Here is a 22,675-nt window from a genome sequence, read left to right as displayed (position 1 = left end):
TTGATTCGCTTATTTAAATAATTCACTGCATGATAAAGACCTCTTCAAGCTCTCTCTTACTCTTTTCGGTTGATTACTCTCCCATATAGATAATCAACAAAACAATGAAGTAAAGTTTCAATTTGAAAATATTATATTATTTAATAGAAAAATAATATCATATATAAAACGTTATTTATATATAATTATATTTAATTACTTTGCAGTTACCTACTTAACTTAAAATTAGTTTGTAATATTCTAATATTTAAATTTAATTTACATAAATACCCAGTAGAAAAATACATATTTTAATTAAATATTACTATCACTATAAAATCAAATATTTTGGACCTAAAAAGGTAACTACCTAAAATATTATGTTTTGACTTCAAAATGTTATTTTATCATTAGTAGAAAATGACATTACATATTATTTAGGTTAAATTAATTTTGCACAAAGATAATAAAAAATCACTATTATCATGGTTCAGTTTGAAAACATTACTAATTGCTGACTAATTTTTTATGATCCAACCAAGTTAAATAATCCTTTTCATTGCATTTTGAAATGGAATTATTTATGAATGGCTTGCTTTGGAAATAGTATAATAGTAATGAACTTCGTTTAAATATCATTAACACGTGCGTCAGTTCTTAGTATTTTTGAAAATATAAAAGTGTACACATTAAGTATATTATGCATAATTTTGTATTTTGAATATTCCTCAAAGATATAAATTACCCAAAGGATTATATTATTTTATTACATGCCATTCGCCGAAAGGGATTAAGCGGCTGGGATTTTTGAAAACGTGTAATTGTTTACAATACAATTTGAAAGTAGCAATAAAATTTTAATGGTCAATAATTGCTAAAGCATTTTATGCTTATCTAAGTAGATATATTTTGGAAAAAACGATGAAGTAAAGTAAACAAAATTATGTGTAGGTATTCTGAAAACAAACGCATCGCTGGTGATTGGGAATTTTTAATATTACCTACTAATTAAAGACATATATTATAATCTTAGCATTGGTGAGTGGTGACATAATTTTCGATGTTATTTAAATTTGTTCAAAATAAATATACAGTGTTGCTTTTAACAAACAATAACATTTATATAATATTTCCATCACAATTTGACATGGTTTATTTGAGTTTTAACACTATAGATAAGTACATAAATATTATGTATCTATAGTTTGTGAAAAACTCAAATAAACCATGTCAAATGGTGATATCGTACACGGTATCTCGTAGATTTTAATTAAAATATCAATTGGATTTGAAAAGTCTGTAATGGTAAGTATGTACTTAAATTCATATACTTACCTCCTATTCACCTATTGACTATGATTTTTATAAATTATGAAAACCACTTTAAATAGTAACTACCTAATTATTATTTCATCCAATTTAAATCGGTCTGAATTATACATTTTGTAAAACTATCAAAATAAATAGTTATGAATGGACAAATGATATAGTAAACTGTGTTTCTTTCAGAAAATTTGTATTAAAACTCTACGCAATCGATTAAATAACAATATAACATTTCAAGAACATACTACCTACTTGAATGCAAATTATTTAATTTTTTTCAGTTTATAAAAAAAATGCAAATCCACACCAACAAAATAAATTTGATTATTTAAATTTGAAACATTAGTACACATTTATTTCAACCTTTTAAATAAATAATAAAAATCATAAAACATCATATTAATTAACGTAACTGAGCTCAATTAAGAAATATACTTACTGAAGTTTATGTTGACAATAGAATATAATCAATCTATATTTAATTATAATTGGCAATAACATTCATATTAACGATAGATATTAAAAAATACAAACGATAATTAATATGGTCATAATTTATATGAAATTTTATAATCTAATAAGTACGTGTCCCTACTTGTTTAATTATAGAAAGGTATTATAAAATTATATGCACAAATAAGGATACAATTAAAAAAAATAGAAGGTAGGTACTGACAAAGGAATTTCTCTTTTTTATACAGATACTGTATGAATATCATTTTAGATAGGTACCTAATCATAATTATCAAATGGGCTTGTAATACAAGCCTAATAATTATATTGATTATAATTTTTTACAAAGATTTCTGATGATGAACAGTTGACTTCGGTCTCATCTGAGAACGAACGTAATAAATTTCTCTTTCATTTATAATTGTTAGGTATACATAACATTAGTTATTTTGTTAATACGTAGTTATAATTTTCAAACTAGAAAATCTATATTTTTGCAAATAGTATGATGTTTAGATAGGTATATCTGTGCCAAATGTTCAAGAATATATTTCAGTAGTTGTTTACTACCTACATTATTATGTTCTAATAAGCAAAGCGGTTAGTAATTTATATTATTGTATTAAACCGTACATATATTTTTTCTAAAATGGTAATTACTTATTTAAATAAAATTCATTCCCTAAGAAATACAATGATGCAGTTAATAAAATAAGTATATAAGTAATTAGTTCCCTAGTTTTCATAATTAAGTCAATTACTATTAATAAATTAAAATTGTCTTATTGATTTACATGGCGATTGACATTATGTTTTTTCAACAGTTTTAATGAAAATTGTGTTGTAAAGAATAAAAAAACATTTCTTTTAGCTATTTTTTAAATCTAATAGTTACTAGTGTTATGTACTAATTTCTTATACAACTTCTTTATTATTCCATTATTAACATTTTTCCTGAATGTTTATTGTTTCGTTATGTACATATTCTCATTATTTACAAAAATATCAATAATAATTTACAAAAAAATTTAAAAAATCATACTTAAATACTTTTAAATTATAAAAACTCCGTATAAAAAATTATATATGTAAATATATCCTCATACTCTTTGTTAAAACTTTATAGACACGCTGTATTATTTCGAGTTAAACATTGCGCAATGATGGTTCTTCATGAAAGAGCATTATAAATATAGTTGTACTAAATAAAATCGTATAGAGTAAGAAAAACGCGACATAAAACAAGGTTACATCTCAGAGTATGAGTCTGTTACGCGCAGTCTGTAATCTATTTCGTCCGCGCAAAAGCATGTTGAATCAAGTCAAAGCACCAAGCGCGTAATATTATTCCAAATAAAAACGATTTTTTGACATTATCTCAGCTGTTTATTAATTAATCAACATTAAATTTTGATAGGAATATAGACCATAAATTGGTCTATCTGATTTACTTAAAAAAGATAGGAAAAAACTCACTCATTTTATATGATGAATTTAATAGCGTAAATATTTTAGTTTTTTTGCTCTCCTGAACATTTGTGATTTTAGACTTACACCGGTTTTTCCTGGGGCCGTCGATGTATAGGTAGGTTTTTAGTTTCTCACGAAAGAATAATATAAGTACTATGAATTTAAGAAATTCCACTTCAAATCAAAATCGAGGGCATTGCTTACATTTTTTGAATAGGTAAGTTTCTTTTTAATGAAATTTATTGTTTGACAAAAAATACTAACATACCTACCTCAATAGGTACCTACCAGTGTCGTGTTGTATTTTTGTAGTAGGTAAGTACCTACCTAATTTTTTGTGAAGTTATACTTCTTTTGGCGCGTTTGGGAAATCAGATCAGAGCGTATTTTTGGCGTGAAAGCGTCAATTACATTGAGCTTCTTTACGAACTGTTTGCTGGCGAATTTATAATCTGCCTGTAAAGTCGTCCAGTGTAATCATCGAATAAGCTAACAAGCAGGTTGTAAACACTCTACCGAGAAAAGTTGAATGCCGGTCAGCTTTACACGCTACACGCCGGCGTGTGGGCCTACTGCGTCTGCGCAGTAGAGCGCAGTAGCAACATCCCGGTAAAAAAACGTCTGATAGCTACTGCGATTTGATGATTACACACAAAACTTTCCATTCGCTGAGAAGCCACAAGCTAGTGACTATTTTGACAGAACGTAGTTCGTTTTTTTACCGGGAGGTTGGGACTGCGCTCTACTGCGCAGACGCAGTAGGCCCACACGTCGGCGTATAGCGTGTAAAGTTGACCGGCTTTCAACTTTTCTCGGTAGAGTGTTTACAACCTGCTTATTAGCTTATTCGATGATACCACTAGGCGACTTTACAGGCAGATTGTAAATACGCCAATAAACAGCTCGTAAAGAAGCTCGATGTAAATGAGGCTTAACACATAATTTATTTTTTCACACAAAAAAAACGCACTCGATTGGATTCGAACCACCGATTGATTGTTTGGTTATCAGCCGAACGCACTACCTTTACGCCACAGTAAATGATACTGCAATCGTGACGATTATACAGTTTAATGTTATGGTTTAGAATTGTTCCGTTGCCTAGGCAGCGAATTTATTATTGTCGGCCATTTGTAATTCCTTACGTAAACAGACGAATAAGCGTCAGCTAGTAATATAAATTAACGTGTATAGAAATAAACCGACGGCGTTCCAATAAGCGGTCCTTTTTCTTGAGTGTGTAATTTAACAAGATAATTAAGAGCTAGTCAAAAAATCTAGTTTATCACAAGTTTTGTTTTTGTTTTGTTTCGCCAAAGAAGTATAACTTCTAACGCGCGACCATAAGTACACACACCGATTTTTTGTTACTTATATTATAAATATTATAAAATTATTTTCGTTTCTTTAATTCTCTGTCCCTTTCTGTACCACGGCACTTCGTAATAGGGCTTCACCGAGTGTGGTGTAATAGGCTATCCATGGAATTAGCAAAACCGAATGGTTTATGACGGTCTCACCTTACGCCGGAACCGTTTATTGACGCAATAAAACTTGTCGAGTGTTCACTGACTTGTCTTCGGCTTTGTATACTCGGTTGCCGCGGTGTTCTATTATGCTCACAGTATGCTGCATTCAAATAACGGTGTTTGTATATGCACGTCTATGTAAAACAAGTATTCCTTATATTAAAACAGAAACATATTTTTTCTCTATGGTCAGTTTTTGATGTCTATGTGCACTTAACTGTCAAACAAACGATATTTTTTCACATTTTGCCGCTAGGTAGCCCTAGTAGTCCACATATTTTGAACTCGCTATTCAATGACATTAATGTCATTGTCGCTATTACATAATTTTATATTATTTCTTTTATTTTTCGATTAATACTATGTACATTATGGCCGGATAATCCGAATGCCGAATAAACGTTATTAAAAATAAATATAATCATTACAATATAAACAAATGAAAGGAAATGGTTACCTATCGTGATAGTATGCCTACCTACCCTATAATTATTATGCATAAATCGATTCCAGCATGATGTGAATTGTGTTGTTAAAAATATTGTATTATATTTATTTGATTTTCATGAATCTGCGCTAGATTAGCTTCATCTACGAAAGCAAAGTTTAGTACCTATAAATAAAGCATTCATGATTGAATAAAATGAAGCACCAATTATAGGATCAATTGTAAAATAGATAATACCATTAGACAATAATCAAAATAATTCACTGAATCATAATGAAATACGGAAGAAAACAAGTACCTAGGTATGACAATTATCAACAAACGCGGGCTGTCAGTTGATCAGTCAAACATCGACTCTGACAAATTTAGCAATCGGTTCGCTCAACTTATGGTAGAGGGGCATTCGGTGTACGGATTCGGCGAGATGCTTATATACAAAATTTGGATGAACGCAATTATACGGGCGTATTATATACCTGGCGTAAAATCGCATTCGAAAATTTTGGATGAACACCCTATAAGGCAGGTCCATTTACCTGGATCACCCAATGTTAAAACTCCAACTTTTTTTGGGTGCATTTGTTTGTGCACGATTTTTTTTCGTTTGTGCACATATAATAACAGAAAAATTCCAATTTCAAATTGGGTGTTCCAGCTAAACGTTTGGTCTCTAGTGACTTGATACTTGAACCAATAAATTAGCCTTAAAATTTTTTTGTTAAATGCATCTGATTAGGTATATTTATGTAAACTTTAAACACGATTTTTTAAATTTTTATCTCTTATATTAAGCTAGTAATTTAATTTTGAGCGGCCGTCAAGTTTTAAAACCAAACATTTTTTTTCCACATTTTTTAATTACACACCTTTGAGTAATTTAATTACATGATTTTTCATGAAGTTTTTATTGTTTTTTCATTTAAATTACGCGAAAAATTCGCATTTTTCCATTTTCACTAAGTACCCCGTGAAAATATCCCGAACAAAAAAGACCGCATCCGTTTGGAAAATCCAGTCAAAAGAGTCTATACAAAATAGCCAAAACGGTGTAAAGCTCACTAAATATGTCCGTTTATACTACCTAAAACTTAAAATTACTACCTTTAAATTGATATTTTGATTACACAAAAGTGTCAAAATTACAAAAACATTCAACATTCTTAACATTTATCTTTTTATTTATGATTTTGAATAGATCAATGTCAGTTGCATACGGGAAAAGCAGTAATTAATAATTATTCTTAGGTACCTACTGTTTTTTAACAATATGATCCGTTATAAAAATAAATAAGTTATTAGAATACAATTATTAGGTATGCATATTTTTGAAAAATGCAATATATTTTATGCAACGATATTTTCTTCAAAAGATAATATTGGAATGACATTTATATTTATTTTGTATATAGGAGTTACCTTGCAGGCACTTAACTCTTCCTAATAATATTTGCATAGGTATTATGATTTTTTTCTTTTTCTCTGTTTCTCCAGATGGTGCAACGTATGCTTGTAGTTCTGGTAGGTATTATGTTAGGAGAGAAGTGTTAGACAAAAACTTCATATTATGCTCTTCAGAATCGATATCAAATGAAGTTTTGTAGGTATTTTAAAGAGTTATTGCCTCTGACGGCTTCGACAATTGTTTCACGCAAATGGTTTTCTTCCGAATGTGTGAGTTTATGAGTTCTTAAACAACGTACCGACCTACATATCTGTTTACATTTATATTTAAATTCATCACGTTTATGAGTTTTTAAATGACATTTGTTTACATTTAAAATGAAATAGATCACACGCAAATGGTTTTTCTCCTGTTTCGTTTTATGAACTCTAAGATAATGTTGTGCCGTGGCTCCGTATAGGTAGTCAATTTATTTAAAAGGTTATTCACCATTAAGTATCTTTACTTGTGTTTAAAGATTACTCCGTCGCGAGCATCCAAATGAACATACATTGCATTTATAAGATTTTTCACGAGTATGTTCTATATATTATGTATATATTCATTTCATGTGTTTCAAGACAACTAAGTCGCACGCATTTATATGAATATACATCGCATTTTAAAGGTTTTTCACCAGAATTGGTCATTTGTTTGTTTTTAAGATGACTAAGTTGCGAGCATCTATATGAGCATACATTGCATTTATAAGGTTTTTCACCAGTCACCAAAAATGCCGGCGCAGCTTAAGAGTTAGCCTATTGCGTCGAGGGTCTCAGGTTCTAATCCTCGTTCTGGCAAGTATGCATATTATTCGCGAGAATCTATATGAACATACATTGCATTTATTAGATTTTCTTCAGAATGCGTCATTGTGTCTTTTTAAAATATTAATTCGCGAGCATCTATATGAACATAAATCGCATTTGTGAGGGTGTGCACCAGTATTAATTGTCATTCAACATATCGTCGGGTTAGTGCCAAAAGTTGGTAAGTCGATAGTTTAGGTATTTAGAGTTAACAACGGATTATGTGTCTATATATAAATATGTATGCTAGAAAAAAAAATCAAGGTCATCCGATATATAGAACATAGTTTTTTAGCTATTCATTATTTTAATAAAAATACGTAACTCCCGTTTTTTCGATTATCCAACATCAAAAAAACTGTAAAAATGCTTACAGTATTAATCTAGATAAAAATCGAACCAAATGTCAATGAAACGCGGTAGTCAAATCTTTGTAATGGCACTAACCGATTTATTTTAGTTCAATACTTGAGCTAAAAGTTAAAACTTCTTCTGAAATAAGTTTGTAATAACATTTACAGTATTCTCTTAAGCCGCAGTCGAGTCAAATTCAATGTACTAGTACTGCCAAATATTTGTAACTTCAGTTACAGCGCGCATTTGCCTATGGTTTTGGCCATTTTGCGGTAACTCTAGCCAGAATTATCATTCTTTCTCCTACAACTGTCAGAGCAGGTTGGTGCGTGATCGTAATTATTTGTGGAACGTTATTTAGTGTTAATATAAAATGGATAGTAAACCATTCCCAAAGTGCTTGTCATCTAGAGCTGTGAGGATTTTATAATCAGTTTATAAAAATACAACCGATGGCTGTAAAACAAACTGATGTCCGATGTCATACTGATCAGGTAACTACATTTTGTTGATTCATTTGTCTTTACTTTCGTTGTTTGGCGATTAATAATTGTTATATTTCTCAATGTTTTGATAATAAGTATATTGATTATGATATTATAATATTACAAAAGTCCACGTGTTTATAAACGTGTAATAATTACTAATAAAAATAATAGATTATAGATTCGTGACGTGTCACAATGCACGGTGCATCAATTTGAATATCAATAAATAACTTCGTTTTAGTTTTGTTTGTAAGTTGTATTACTTCTAATAATAATATAACTTATCTTATATAACATTAACAGCCAAGTCCTCTGACCTATTTCTTAACTAATATAGAATCATAATAGCCAAGTTATGGCTTTGTGACGTGTTGCGTTTCAAGAGTAATAATTTAGAATGTCTACCTAGCTTTAATGTCAGTGGCTCGGTTATCATTAGTTTTTTATAATAACAATGATGAATAAGATTTATTGACACAATAATAATTGTTCCAGGATCCTATGCTGTTATCAACTCCTACGGAAGAAATCAAGGATCACCAAAATCATTGCCCATACCGGACATTATACTAATTTTTTATTAGTCATATATGAGAGGGCGGCCTGTTATCAATGTGTTTAGTGAATTAAAGAATGGATATTATACTAAAATGTTGTGATAACTAAAGAAAAGAAAAGAAAAAATGTGTCGTGCTGGAATAATTCCATAAGAACTAAATTCATGATAAAAAGGACTACCTACCTACAAGTGCATCATGTAGAAACATTATTCCCGAACCTTCCATAAGTGATAATGAAATCGAAGAAGACGGTGTAGTGTAGTGTTTATTATAATAATCATTCAATTGTGTTAAAAAAGAACGGAAATAGTGAATAGAATCATGTTAAAACCAATTATTTGTAAATTTATCTCTTTATTCATGTGTTATTTCAATATAAGTTTGTATATTTTTATTATGTCCTCAATTTTGGAACTGTAAACTTTTGTAAGTATTATAAATTTATTTGTATTTTTTACTAATTAATATCAATATTTTCATATTAAGAGTGTCTTGTATTAAGAATGTTTTTAAAATCAACTATTGATTGTCCATTAATAAATTAATACATTTTATAATTGTATCATACCCATAAGTTTGTATGCTATTTTGGTGTACCCAGATTAATTAATACGATTTATTTTAAGATTTTTCTCTTTATTATGTCATGTGGGTAATTAATTATTAAAATAATTAAAGTTTATGTAATTTTATTATTTTCCTGACTTTTCCAATGTATACTGTTGAAAATAATGTAATTCCTATGACATTTTACTATTATAAATTTCGAAATTTGTATGTTAAGTATTACTTATATTATGTGTATTTGTAATATGAACAGCCGTATGTCCATTAAAATATTTATAAATGCATTGAAATTGATCATTGATAATATAAAATTGCTTTCAAATTTATTTCTTTAACCTATAAACCTTCCCTTTCTTCAATCCTAACACAATGCTATGCAAGATAACTCTCAAAAGAGCTGATTCATTTCTGCCAAAGGTTTGTAAGTCCCACCTCATCTTACAAAATGCGATTATTTTGTATGATTAATTTAATTTTTGAGTTTTTTAACATGCAGGGATAACTGTTAATACTTCAATTCATCTAAATAAATAAGGCACAAATAAATTAGCATTATGCCTGATTTTAGAGGGCATGTCAAACTTTCAAATTGCGATTACTCCATAACATGATTTCGAGACTTACCAACATTTGGCAGTATACCGACGATATTTTAAGACTACAAGGTGTTTTTAAATGACATATTTGATTACATTTCAAATCACAATCATCACACGCAACTGGTTTTTCTCCTGAATGTGTAAGTTTATGAGTTCTTAAACAACGTATTCAATACGTTGCTGCCAAAAGTTGGTTAGTCGATAGTTAAGGTATTTTGAGCTTACCACGGATAAGATGTCTATACTTAAATACGTTTGCTAGAAAAAAAAATCAAAGTCATCCGATTTTTAGAACATTGCATTTTTAGCTATTCATTATCTTGATAAAAATACGTAACTCTTGATTTTTCAATTTCCCAACATCAAAAGACTGTAGAGATGTTTACAGTATTAATCTAGAATAATGTAATTACATTATTTTCAACAGAAGGTATATCGAAGAAATATCAGAAACATTATCAAATTACATAAACTTATTCAATGAAAGAACTTAAAGTTCTAATGTGTAAGTTCATAATATGAACTTACACATTCAGGAGAAAACCCATTTGCGTGTGATGAATGTGATTTCCAAGATAATCAAATATGTAATTTAAAAATACCTAATAAGCTTAAAACATATTATGGAATGGCAATACTGATAAAAAAAACCTTATAAATGCGATGAATGTTCATATAGATGCTCGCAAATTAGTTGTCTTCTAATTTCTTCTTTGTTGTATACTCATGGCTGAGGATCTTTACCACTTTTTAATTTTGTCATCCTTTGAGCAACCAAGACTTTCAATCCTTCTCGAGCTTCTGCTTCTCTCAAAGCAGAATGAATGGTGCCAGCAGTATTCGTAAAAAACATGAAATAACACATTGTGACGAAGAACCTAAATGGAATCAGTGTACATATAGATGCTTGCTAGTTTAAAAATACAAAGGATGACAAAAAATAGTGTTCAAAAACCTTAAAAATGCAATATATGTTCATAAAGATGCTCGCAACCTAGAAACCTTAAAATCAATAAAATAAAACATAACGGAGCACACCCTCATAAATGTGATTTGTGTTTATATAGATGCTCGCAAATTTATGTTTTAAGAGACATACAATGACACATTCTAATGAAAAATGTTATAAATTCAATCTATGTTCATATAGATTCTCGCGACGTGGTAGTCTTTAAATACCTACATATTATGACACATTTTGTTTTTGATAATGGCCATAACTTATAAGATCATATGGGACTAGGGATTATAAGATCTTATAAGTAATGGACATGGTAGCCATGAGTATACAACCAAGAAGAGAGCAGAAGACAACTAATTTGCGAGCATCTATATGAACATTCATCGCATTTATAAGGTTTTTTTTATCAGTATTGCCATTCCATAATATGTTTTAAGATTACTAGGTATTTTTAAATTACATATTTGATTATCTTGGAAATCACATTCACCACACGCAAATGGGTTTTCTCCTGAATGTGTAAGTTCATATTATGAACTTACACATTAGAACTTTAAGTTCTTTCATTGAATAAGTTTATGTAATTTGATAATGTTTCTGATATTTATTCGATATACCTTCTGTTGAAAATAATGTAATTACATTATTCTAGATTAATACTGTAAACATCTCTACAGTCTTTTGATGTTGGGAAATTGAAAAATCAAGAGTTACGTATTTTTATCAAGATAATGAATAGCTAAAAATACAATGTTCTAAAAATCGGATGACCTTGATTTTTTTTTCTAGCAAACGTATTTAAGTATAGACATCTTATCCGTGGTAAGCTCAAAATACCTAAACTATCGACTAACCAACTTTTGGCAGCAACGTATTGAATACGTTGTTTAAGAACTCATAAACTTACACATTCAGGAGAAAAACCAGTTGCGTGTGATGATTGTGATTTGAAATGTAATCAAATATGTCATTTAAAAACACCTTGTAGTCTTAAAATATGTTGAATGACAATTAATACTGGTGCACACCCTCACAAATGCGATTTATGTTCATATAGATGCTCGCGAATTAATATTTTAAAAAGACACAATGACGCATTTTGAAGAAAATCTAATAAATGCAATGTATGTTCATATAGATTCTCGCGAATAATATGCATACTTGCCAGACCGAGGATTAGAACCTGAGACCCTCGACGCAATAGACCAACTCTTAAGCTGCGCTGGCATTTTTGGTGACTGGTGAAAAACCTTATAAATGCAATGTATGCTCATATAGATGCTCGCAACTTAGTCATCTTAAAAACAAACAAATGACCAATTCTGGTGAAAAACCTTTAAAATGCGATATATATTCATATAAATGCGTGCGACTTAGTTGTCTTAAAACACATGAAATGAATATATACATAATATATAGAACATACTCGTGAAAAATCTTATAAATGCAATGTATGTTCACTTGGATGCTCGCGACGGAGTAATCTTTAAACACATGTAAAGATACTTAATGGTGAATAACCTTTTAAATAAATTGACTACCTATACGGAGCCACGGCACAACATTATCTTAGAGTTTATAAAACGAAACAGGAGAAAAACCATTTGCGTGTGATCTATTTCATTTTAAATGTAAACAAATGTCATTTAAAAACTCATAAACGTGATGAATTTAAATATAAATGTAAACAGATATGTAGGTCGGTACGTTGTTTAAGAACTCAGGCAATAACTTTTTAAAGTACCTACAAAACTTCATTTGATAGGTATCGATTCTGAAGAGCATAATATGAAGTTTTTGTCTAACACTTCTCTCCTAACATAATACCTACCAGAACTACAAGCATACGTTGCACCATCTGGAGAAACAGAGAAAAAGAAAAAAATCATAATACCTATGCAAATATTATTAGGAAGAGTTAAGTGCCTGCAAGGTAACTCCTATATACAAAATAAATATAAATGTCATTCCAATATTATCTTTTGAAGAAAATATCGTTGCATAAAATATATTGCATTTTTCAAAAATATGCATACCTAATAATTGTATTCTAATAACTTATTTATTTTTATTACGGATCATATTGTTAAAAAACAGTAGGTACCTAAGAATAATTATTAATTACTGCTTTTCCCGTATGCAACTGACATTGATCTATTCAAAATCATAAATAAAAAGATAAATGTTAAGAATGTTGAATGTTTTTGTAATTTTGACACTTTTGTGTAATCAAAATATCAATTTAAAGGTAGTAATTTTAAGTTTTAGGTAGTATAAACGGACATATTTAGTGAGCATTACACCGTTTTGACTATTTTGTATAGACTCTTTTGACTGGATTTTCCAAACGGATGCGGTCTTTTTTGTTCGGGATATTTTCACGGGGTACTTAGTGAAAATGGAAAAATGCGAATTTTTCACGTAATTTAAATGGAAAAACCAGAAAAACTTAATGAAAAATCATGTATTTAAATTACTCAAAGGTGTGTAATTAAAAAATGTCGAAAAAAATGTTTGGTTTTTAAACTTGACGGCCGCTCAAAATTAAATTACTAGCTTAATATAAGAGATAAAAATTTAAAAAATCGTGTTTAAAGTTGACATAAATATACCTAATCAGATGCATTTAACAAAAAAAATTTAAGGCTAATTTATTGGTTCAAGTATCAAGTCACTAGAGACCAAACGTTTAGCTGGAACACCCAATTTGAAATTGGAATTTTTCTGTTATTATATGTGCACAAACGAAAAAAAATCGTGCACAAACGTGCACTAACGATGCACAAACAAATGCACCCAAAAAAAGTTAGAGTTTTAACATTGGGTGATCCAGGTAAATGGACCTCGCACCCAAAAAAAGTTGGAGTTTTAACATTGGGTGATCCAGGTAAATGGACCTGACATCGAATGACATTTCGATATTGACAAAACTAACGATACCAGTATCTAACGTGTCAATACTTTTTTGACGTCCCTAATTGCATTGTGCGTTGCGACGCCATCTTGTTTACTTCTGTTTTTTTCATTTGTTAACGTTCCGCCAACTCTGCAACACTTATTCTCGTTCAATAGAAGTATAATTATTTAAACACATTGACCAGTGTTATTCATTTTATTTTAATACAACAGTAATTACTGTTTGCAAAACTGCTCTTATATCAATACTGACAGCGATTGACATTCTTGCATAACCTAAAAATTGTGACACGTGTTGTATTTCAGATTTCTGTAATCAGATTATTTTAAAAATGGACATTAAAAGTGAACCGCTGGACGTTGAGTCAGATGGTGAAACACAACGAAGTGTTATAGAATATTATAAAATTGTACCAGATATCGATCAGCTTAGCCCGAAAGGTCTATCTTCACCGGAACTTGTTGACGATACCACGATAAAGGTTATTTTGATATTGTTTGATTAGAAAATGTTTTTAACACTCATTCTCTGTCTTCGAAACGTTATATTGAAACCGTAAACTACTTACCTATTTGTTTGTTTGTAGGTTGATATTAAACCTGACATCGATGGAAACTGTCTTCCGATTGAAGGCTTCGGCGTTTGCTCCACTGGGCCGATGTCTAATAATGATTCACAAGTGGGTACCTGACTAATAATTAATTACATTGTAAAACTAGGCGGCAGTTATAAAGAGGCCGGCATTTTCAAATAAATATGTTTTCGCGTAGTAAATTCAGTTCAACTGACGTTAAGCGTCAATGACATTGAGCTACTTGATGAGCTGCTTGTTTTGCAAATTTACAATGTGCCTGTAAAGTCATCCAGTGTCATCATCGAACATGCTAACAAGCAGATTGTAAACAATCTACCGAGAAAAGTTGAAAACCGGTCAGCTTTACACGCTACACGCCGGCGTGAGTTCTAAAGCGCAGTAGCGACCTCCCGCTAAAAAAAACGTACTACGTTTTGTCAAAATAGTCGCTAGCTTGTTGGCTTCTCAGCGAATCGAATGTTTTCTGTGTCATCATGACAATCGCAGTAACTGAATCGCCCGCTTTTAAATTCGCCAACAAACAACTCGTAAAGTAGCTCAATGTCATTGACGCAATAGTGATCTCTGTCCAACCAAATGTTAAAAGACGTTCACAAATCAAAGATCATAATGATTTAACATTGAGTCCATATTTCGTACAGACGCAAATATACTAATAAAACAATATTGATTAGTGCTAGGTATGGAAAAAGGGTGCAAAACCGATTCACATTTCGTAATTCTGTTGATCATAAAATATTTAATCAAGAAAGATTAGTTATAAAATAGTAGCTACATGTCAGAGTTAACCAATCATATTCACATCTGTCAATAACTTTACCCCTTTGCGGGTTTGAATTCAAATCTATAATAAATTTGTTCACCAAAAGTTGTAAGTACCACAATATTGTATGAAAGTCTGTTTTATGTATTTGCTTTTGGATGTTACATATATTATATGTGCATTTGTTTTACCTACTTTTAGATATTACCTACCTAACATTATTTATTTGAGTTGAACCACAATATCGGCACCTTAATTTTAGTTAAACTCTTAAGTCCACTTTTGCCAACTTTCCAGGAGAGACAAAAAACTGTTTAATTTTTAAACTAGTATTAATTTTAAGATTTTGTAATACTTTTCGGAAGTATGTTTTGTGAGAAACTAATTTATGTGCTCTAAAATAGTGTTTTAATTATACCCATAATAGTTATAGTATATATTCGGAGTTACGAGATTTACATTTCATTTTAGAAATATATATCAAGGAGATAGAGAAGGCCGGCCACACGCTCATGCTTCACCACAATGTTTTTGCCTGCGCAAACCCGTGCGTGTGGACGGCAAAATTGTACACCGCGCAAACCAAAAAGTGCGGCCTGCGTAAAATTCAACTTGCTTGAAATTTTAACTGCGCAAACCGAGTTTAACAAGCCGCGCTCAGTTTGTCGACGGTTACGTTCTTTTTTCATTCATACTTATTTGTTTTCGTTCGATTAAGAATACATAATATTACACATATTATTGTTGGTACGTTTTTTTCAAATTTATTAAACTCTGCCTAAACAAAATCACAATAGATAAAAAAATTATTATATCTATAAAATATTCATATTTATGTACGATTTAATTTCAAAATTTTTGATATTTTATAGATAGACTAGTATTTTTTGACTATTATCTATTATGACTTGGTTTTCGCAGGGTTTAATTGAATTTAAAAAACTAACCAACACCATCTGTAAATTGTAGTCTTATGTCAATGAAAACAAATACGTATGACTGACAAAGTTTAGTGTGCACCACTTTTGACAGATCTTAACAGCGTACCTCCACCCTTCGCCACTAATCAATGACGTCCCTATACAAAATGCCGCCTCTGGGCAGCGCCAAAATCTCGCCCTATTTTTTTCTACAGTATTTTGTATCATCCATGCACGGTGTCGTTTCTTGTCACCATGGACGTCAAAGGGCAGCGGAAGTAAACTAAACATCGCGAACTCGACAAAAAATACATTTTAGTTATTAATTAGTACATTTTGTTTCCAGCCAGTGTGCTAAATTTATTAATGAAAAGATATTTTCGTTATTACTAAGTTTAGGTAGCTATTTCTATGTATACGAAATGATTCTCCTCGATTTGCCGCCCTTCGAGAAACTGTCGCCCCCAAGCAACGCTCTATCTGCCTACCTCCATGGGACGTCACTGTTTTTATTCCAATAATTGTTGAATATTTCTAATGCGGTGGTATTTAGTTATTCATGGTGGGGTTTATTGGCTCAAGAAAGATTCTTTTAAAAATTTGCCGAGAAAAATCAGTGAAATACATTTTTCTTTTTATTTCGATTTTTTATGTAAATCTTACGATTTTTAGTTTTTTATTAATTATTTTGATTTCTTAATAAAGCAATAATATTATCCACCGCTGTATATTCGAAAATTAATATATCGATTATTTATTTTAATAGTTTCTCTACTAAGTCTATCCATTGTTGGAAAATAAATAAATTTTATGGTTTTTAATATTAAAACAATGTATTTTTTTATTATTTTATTGAAAAGCTCTTATAGTTCATAAAATATTTACTTGATTGATAATATTATAATACAAAACAAAACATAGTGATCAACCAAACACTGTGATACCCAAATTAAGTAGTAGGTACCTACCTATGTAACACAAAATTACCAAGATCTTATCACGGAAGCTAAGGTTCTGTAGACGACGTTTGTAAGTAAATCAATATTTTTTTGTTTATATACAATTACTTTTATTTGTAATTTTAATTATACGATATTTTAACAATCGAATGTTTAAAAATATTTTCGGCGGCTTTACCAAATTCCTATACCTACTTACATCAAAATTTTTGTCTCGTGTTAATTTATTGTCATTTTTATTATTTTTCGTCTAAAATTTCAAGCAAGTTTAATTTTACGCAGGCCGCACTTCTTGGTTTGCGCGGTGTATAGTACGCTCACGCTTCACCACACTGTTGCCTACTTACATACTTAGGTAGGCACCCTAGGGGCGGCATGTTATATGAAAGTATGGTGAGGCGGACTGATAATCAAGTTGCGGTAAAATTTCCACGTTAACATAATATTTTATGGGTATGTTATAATGACCAAAATAAATCCTCCGTGATGCCCTGATTTTTTTTATTGCGTCGCTGTTTCTCGTAAGTTGTCGGCTATTATTGGCCTGCTTCATTCAGGTTTGTGAAAAAACCAATTCTTTGCCCCTATTTTTATTTAATATCTCGATGTAGGCACCAAATTAATCTATCCAAATATGTTTGCCAGTCATTCGCAAGATTTGAAAGTTGTTAGGTGTATTTTTAAATGTATCTGAAACCGTGGACTCGCAATATCGTCTATTGAAGTAGAGATAACATTTAAATTAAATTTTAGTTATTATATTTTGTTAATAATGTATTTCTCAGATATTGAAGTCTTAGCAAATTAAACTTAAATCCCCTAAAACCATTATTGAAAAATAAAACTAACCAAATTAATGAAAAAACTATCTATGAAAATTCCAATATCGGTTGCCCATTAACAAAATAATTTGCATGATAATATTATGTCATATAGTTACAACATTTCTATTTAAAATTTAAAGTATCGGTTACAGAAATAAAAATAATCTACGAATTAAACAATATACTAAGTCTTACGTCATGCGATATTTTAACAATCGAATGTTTAAAAATATTTTCGGCGCCTTCACCAAATTTCTATACCTACTTACATCAGAATTTCGTCTCGTGTTAATTTATTGACATTTTTATTATTTTTCGTCTGAAATTTCAAGCAAGTTTAATTTTACGCAGGCCGCACTTCTTGGTTTGCGCGGTGAAGGCGCCGAAAATATTTTTAAACATTCGATTGCTAAAATATTGCATGACGTAAGACTTAGTATATTGTTTATTTCGTAGATTATTTTTATTTCTGTAACCGATACTTTAAATTTTAAATAGAAATATTGTAACTATATAACATATTATCATGCAAATTATTTTGTAATGGGCAACCAATATTAGAATTTTTATAGATAGTTTTTTCATGTTCATGCTTGTGCCGTGTGGCCTCGCGAGAGTGTTCCGTCTTTTTTTGCACAGGCAAGTCGCTGCCGTGTAGCCGCCGCATTAGAGTATGAAATATATTTTGGAAGCATTTATGATTTTTATGATTTAAAAACAAAACACAAAATTATTAAAACTAAAAAGAATAAAACCTAGTAGGTACAGAAAATGATAAAAGGTAATAATAATGGCATTTGCCTTTACATCATAAGTATATTATGGTATATTGTCGTAGTAATTGTTTAAATCAACAGGCATGGTTTTTTAGGTTCTTGAAGATCTGTGTATTTTCTTTTCTTTATTTTCAATCTCAATGGGTAATGGGATTGGCAAATCGCATAAAGCTAATGGTGAAATGTTTTTGTTTCTCCTCTGTGGAAATATCGTCCAATCGTTGATAAATCTTAACTTATAATGAATTTTCCCATTTCAAATTTATTTATTTTTACATAGGTACTATGGCATCAGTTGACTTTTCTTCTGAATAATTTAAAAAAAATATTCTTGCAAGTTCTTCTCCATGTAATACACCCTCTGTGTCATTCCACATGAAGCAAAATCCATCGGATTTTTTAAAATCAAAGACAAAGAATATGGACCACCAACTTTGTATTATAATACAGGCTAGAAACCATACTTTTATGGTAGAGTAATACCGCCTGCAGGTCCATTTTAAACACATACCTACTTCTCCTTGATTTTCTCCTTTATTTTCTCATCTCCTGCCTCCTGTTTCATTTGAATACGGAGGTCATATTGTAATTGAGTTATATTAGTGCCTACCACTAAAGCAACGCAAACCTTGCATTCATTCTTTTATCCTATGATACAAGGAAATATTTTCCTTATCCAAAGCTTTGTGGGAAGATGCAATTGATAGAACATGGCGTGGTACCTGGTCTCTACTCCAAATGTTCACATAAAACCTATACAGCTCTGCTTTTCATGTCCACTGCGGCTGGAGGTATTGATCTACAATATAATAAGACTTCAGCTTTTCATTTAGGAATTTTAAAATCTTCCATATCCGTTCAATTATTTCAATCATCCGAAATCAACAATTTAGGCATATATTATGCATTAAAAAATTAAAATTTATATTATTATAGTACACAATATACATACCTTTATGATATTTGTTTAACTTTACGCAAGAAGTATTCTAAAATATGTCTCTAAGTTTAAACGCGAGCAGCAACCACAACACGACTCGACTGATATTCTACAGCCAAAATGACCATTTTCTCTTTTGTGTTTTTACTAAATGGACTTACAAGATTTAAAAAAAAGTGCATTTTTGATGCATTTATGATTATCACGGATATACAAAAGTTGCCTAGAAAATGTAACAAAAAATTTACTAACAGATGGCATTTAAATCATTAAAAGGGCCATAAGTGGACTTTCGAGATCTACTGATTAAGGTGACGATATTTTTTCAAATTGTTTTATGTAGCTGTTTGGTTTTTAATGTTACATAATATATATGCAACCGTAACATTATTTGATTTGTATTTAATACCTAGGTAGGTACTATTATCATTTATTATCGTCATTTTTGCTCTCACCACTTTGCTTAATAATGTCTGAAGGTATCAAAAAGCAAAAGCGTCGAATAAAATGACTCTCATTGATGAGTATAAAACATAATTTAGAATTTATAATAAAAAGTTCTAATATTATGGTTTTTCTAGGTTTCTACAAAGGGAATTTTCACAAGGCATCGCGATACAAGTAATAGTCAAGAATCCTCGCCTGATGGAATGATACAGTATTCAGAAGTGACGATAGATGAGCAAAACATCAAAAGATTAATCTTAGAACGAGGTACTCCAAAGGAACTTCGACTTATTCTGAAAAGAGTAACACATTTCTCACGTAATTTGATTTGTAGCATTTGTAACGCAGTTTTTGAATGCGGAAGGGCTCTAAAAAGTCACAAAATAATTCACATGGACTTAATTGCTGATCAAAGTCAAGACAATGCATTTTCGGAGCTTAGTGATCTTGAAGCAAATAAATTGACACAAACCGGTGAAAAACCCTATAAAAGCAATGTGTGTTCATATAGATGCTCGAAAATTAGTATTCTAAAAATACATGAAATGACACATACTGGTGAAAAACCTTATAAATGCAATGTGTGTTCTTTTAGATGCTCGCGAGTTAGTAGTCTTAAACGCCATAACATGACACATACTGGTGAAAAACCTCATAAATGCAATGTATGCTCATATAGATGCAAGGTACCTTATAATCTTAAAATTCATGAAATGACACATACTGGTGAAAAACCTTATAAATGCAATGTGTGTTCATATAGATCCTTGAGATCTACTTGTCTTAATCGCCACAAAATGACACATACTCGTGAAAAACCTTATAAATGCAATGTGTGTTCATATAGATGCTCGAAAATTATTCGTCTTAAAAAACACGAAATGAAACATACTGGTGAAAAACCCTATAAATGCAATGTGTGTTCATATAGAAGCTCGAAAATTAGTATTCTTAAAATACATGAAATGATAAATACTGGTGAAAAACCTTATAAATGCAATGTGTGTCCATATAGATGTTCGCTAATTTGTAATCTTAAAATACATGAAATGACACATACTGGTGAAAAACCTTATAAATGCAATGTATGCACATATAGATGCTCGCAAAAGGGTAGTCTTAACAGTCATCAAATGGTACATACTGGTGAAAAACCTTATAAATGCAATGTGTGCTCATATAGATGCAGGCAAAAAATTCTTCTTAAACAACATCAAATGAAACATACAGGTGAAAAACCTTTTAAATGCAAAGTGTGTTCATTTAGATGCTCTAGACTTTGTAATCTTAAAAAACATCAAATGATACATGCTGGTGAAAAACCCTAGAAATGCTATGTATGTTTATATAGATGCTCGCAACTAACCCGTTTTAAAGAAAATAAATCGACAAATACTCCTAGCCATAAAAAACAAAAAATGATGCACAGTTAGTAGTTTTAAAATACTTATGTAATAAATAATGAAACATTCTGGTAAAAAATGCAATGCAACGTGTGCCCATTGATATGCTCGAGATCTAGTGATTTTAAGAGATGAGAAGAGGGCAAATATTATTAAGAAATGAAAGTTGATTCTTTCAATTCAACAAGTATATTATATATAAAGACAGTATGCTTACAAATTCCAAAGGAGCTAGAATGAACGAAATTTAATGAACAGTAAGGATAACGAATTTTTTAAATTATATACATGATTTTACAAACAGAGTTAACAAATGAATTGAGCGCGAGTTCGGTGGCCCTATACTAAAGATGAAAAAGGATGATACAACTTGTGACCTCCGGGGCATCCAGTTCAGGAGACCTCTATCTAGTGCGGCAGTCTTGACATATGGTGGCCATACACGTATAGTTTGAGTAGCAGGTTGAATGTGGCACGCAAACCACAGATCAGTTCAAACTACCCCATTTATATATCGAACTGTCAACAGACGTGCCCATATACGTACAGTTATTGTCTGTGGCAGAAAAGTGTCAAAAACTATGGAGGTTAGGTTCGCGGATATAATACACAGGGGTAATGTTTAAATTAGTTTTAATGAATGAAATTAATGAATAATTTTACTTTGAATTTATTTTAGTGTATTTTATCGATTCACCAAAACAATTGCTGGCCATAGACGTACAGTTTGAGTAGCAGGTTGAACCTGGCACAGACAATAACTGTACAACAACTGTATGTTAGTGGGCACACAACAGGTCAGTTTAACTACCCCATTTAAATCTGTCGAACTGTCAACAGATGTGCCCACATACGTACAATTATTGTCTGATATGGACAAAAAAAAATAATGAGGTTAAAATCGCGGCAGCGAACGACACAGGACCGAGAGAGTTGGAGAAAGCTTGGGGAGGCCTTCATCCGGCAGTGAATTGACCCCGGCTGATGATGATGATACAAAGGGGTAGTGTTTAAATTAGTTTTAAGTAAGGTATACTTATAACGATATTGATACTCGAATAAGTTTACTTTGAATTTTTTATGATTATAATTGTTTCTATTAGAAACAAATTGACATAAAATACACACCAATGACGTTGGTAAAATA

At 30.7% G+C, this 22,675-nt stretch overlaps 1 long non-coding RNA gene across 1 annotated transcript; it reads left to right on the top strand.

The window, feature by feature from the left end:
• The first annotated feature begins 13,960 nt into the window (after window positions 1-13,960).
• On the top strand, window positions 13,961-22,406 carry LOC147076309 (uncharacterized). The gene is made up of 4 exons (XR_015069590.1): window positions 13,961-14,112; window positions 14,207-14,382; window positions 14,488-14,580; window positions 20,260-22,406. It is a non-coding gene; the product is annotated as an uncharacterized LOC147076309 (long non-coding RNA).
• Window positions 22,407-22,675: the final 269 nt, after the last annotated feature.

The sequence above is a fragment of the Rhyacophila brunnea genome, unplaced genomic scaffold (genome assembly GCF_057557595.1).
Source record: "Rhyacophila brunnea isolate RB1 unplaced genomic scaffold, BYU_Rbru_1.0 scaffold_13, whole genome shotgun sequence".
Classification (NCBI taxonomy): domain Eukaryota; kingdom Metazoa; phylum Arthropoda; class Insecta; order Trichoptera; family Rhyacophilidae; genus Rhyacophila; species Rhyacophila brunnea.
This window is presented reverse-complemented; position numbering and strand designations above follow the sequence as displayed.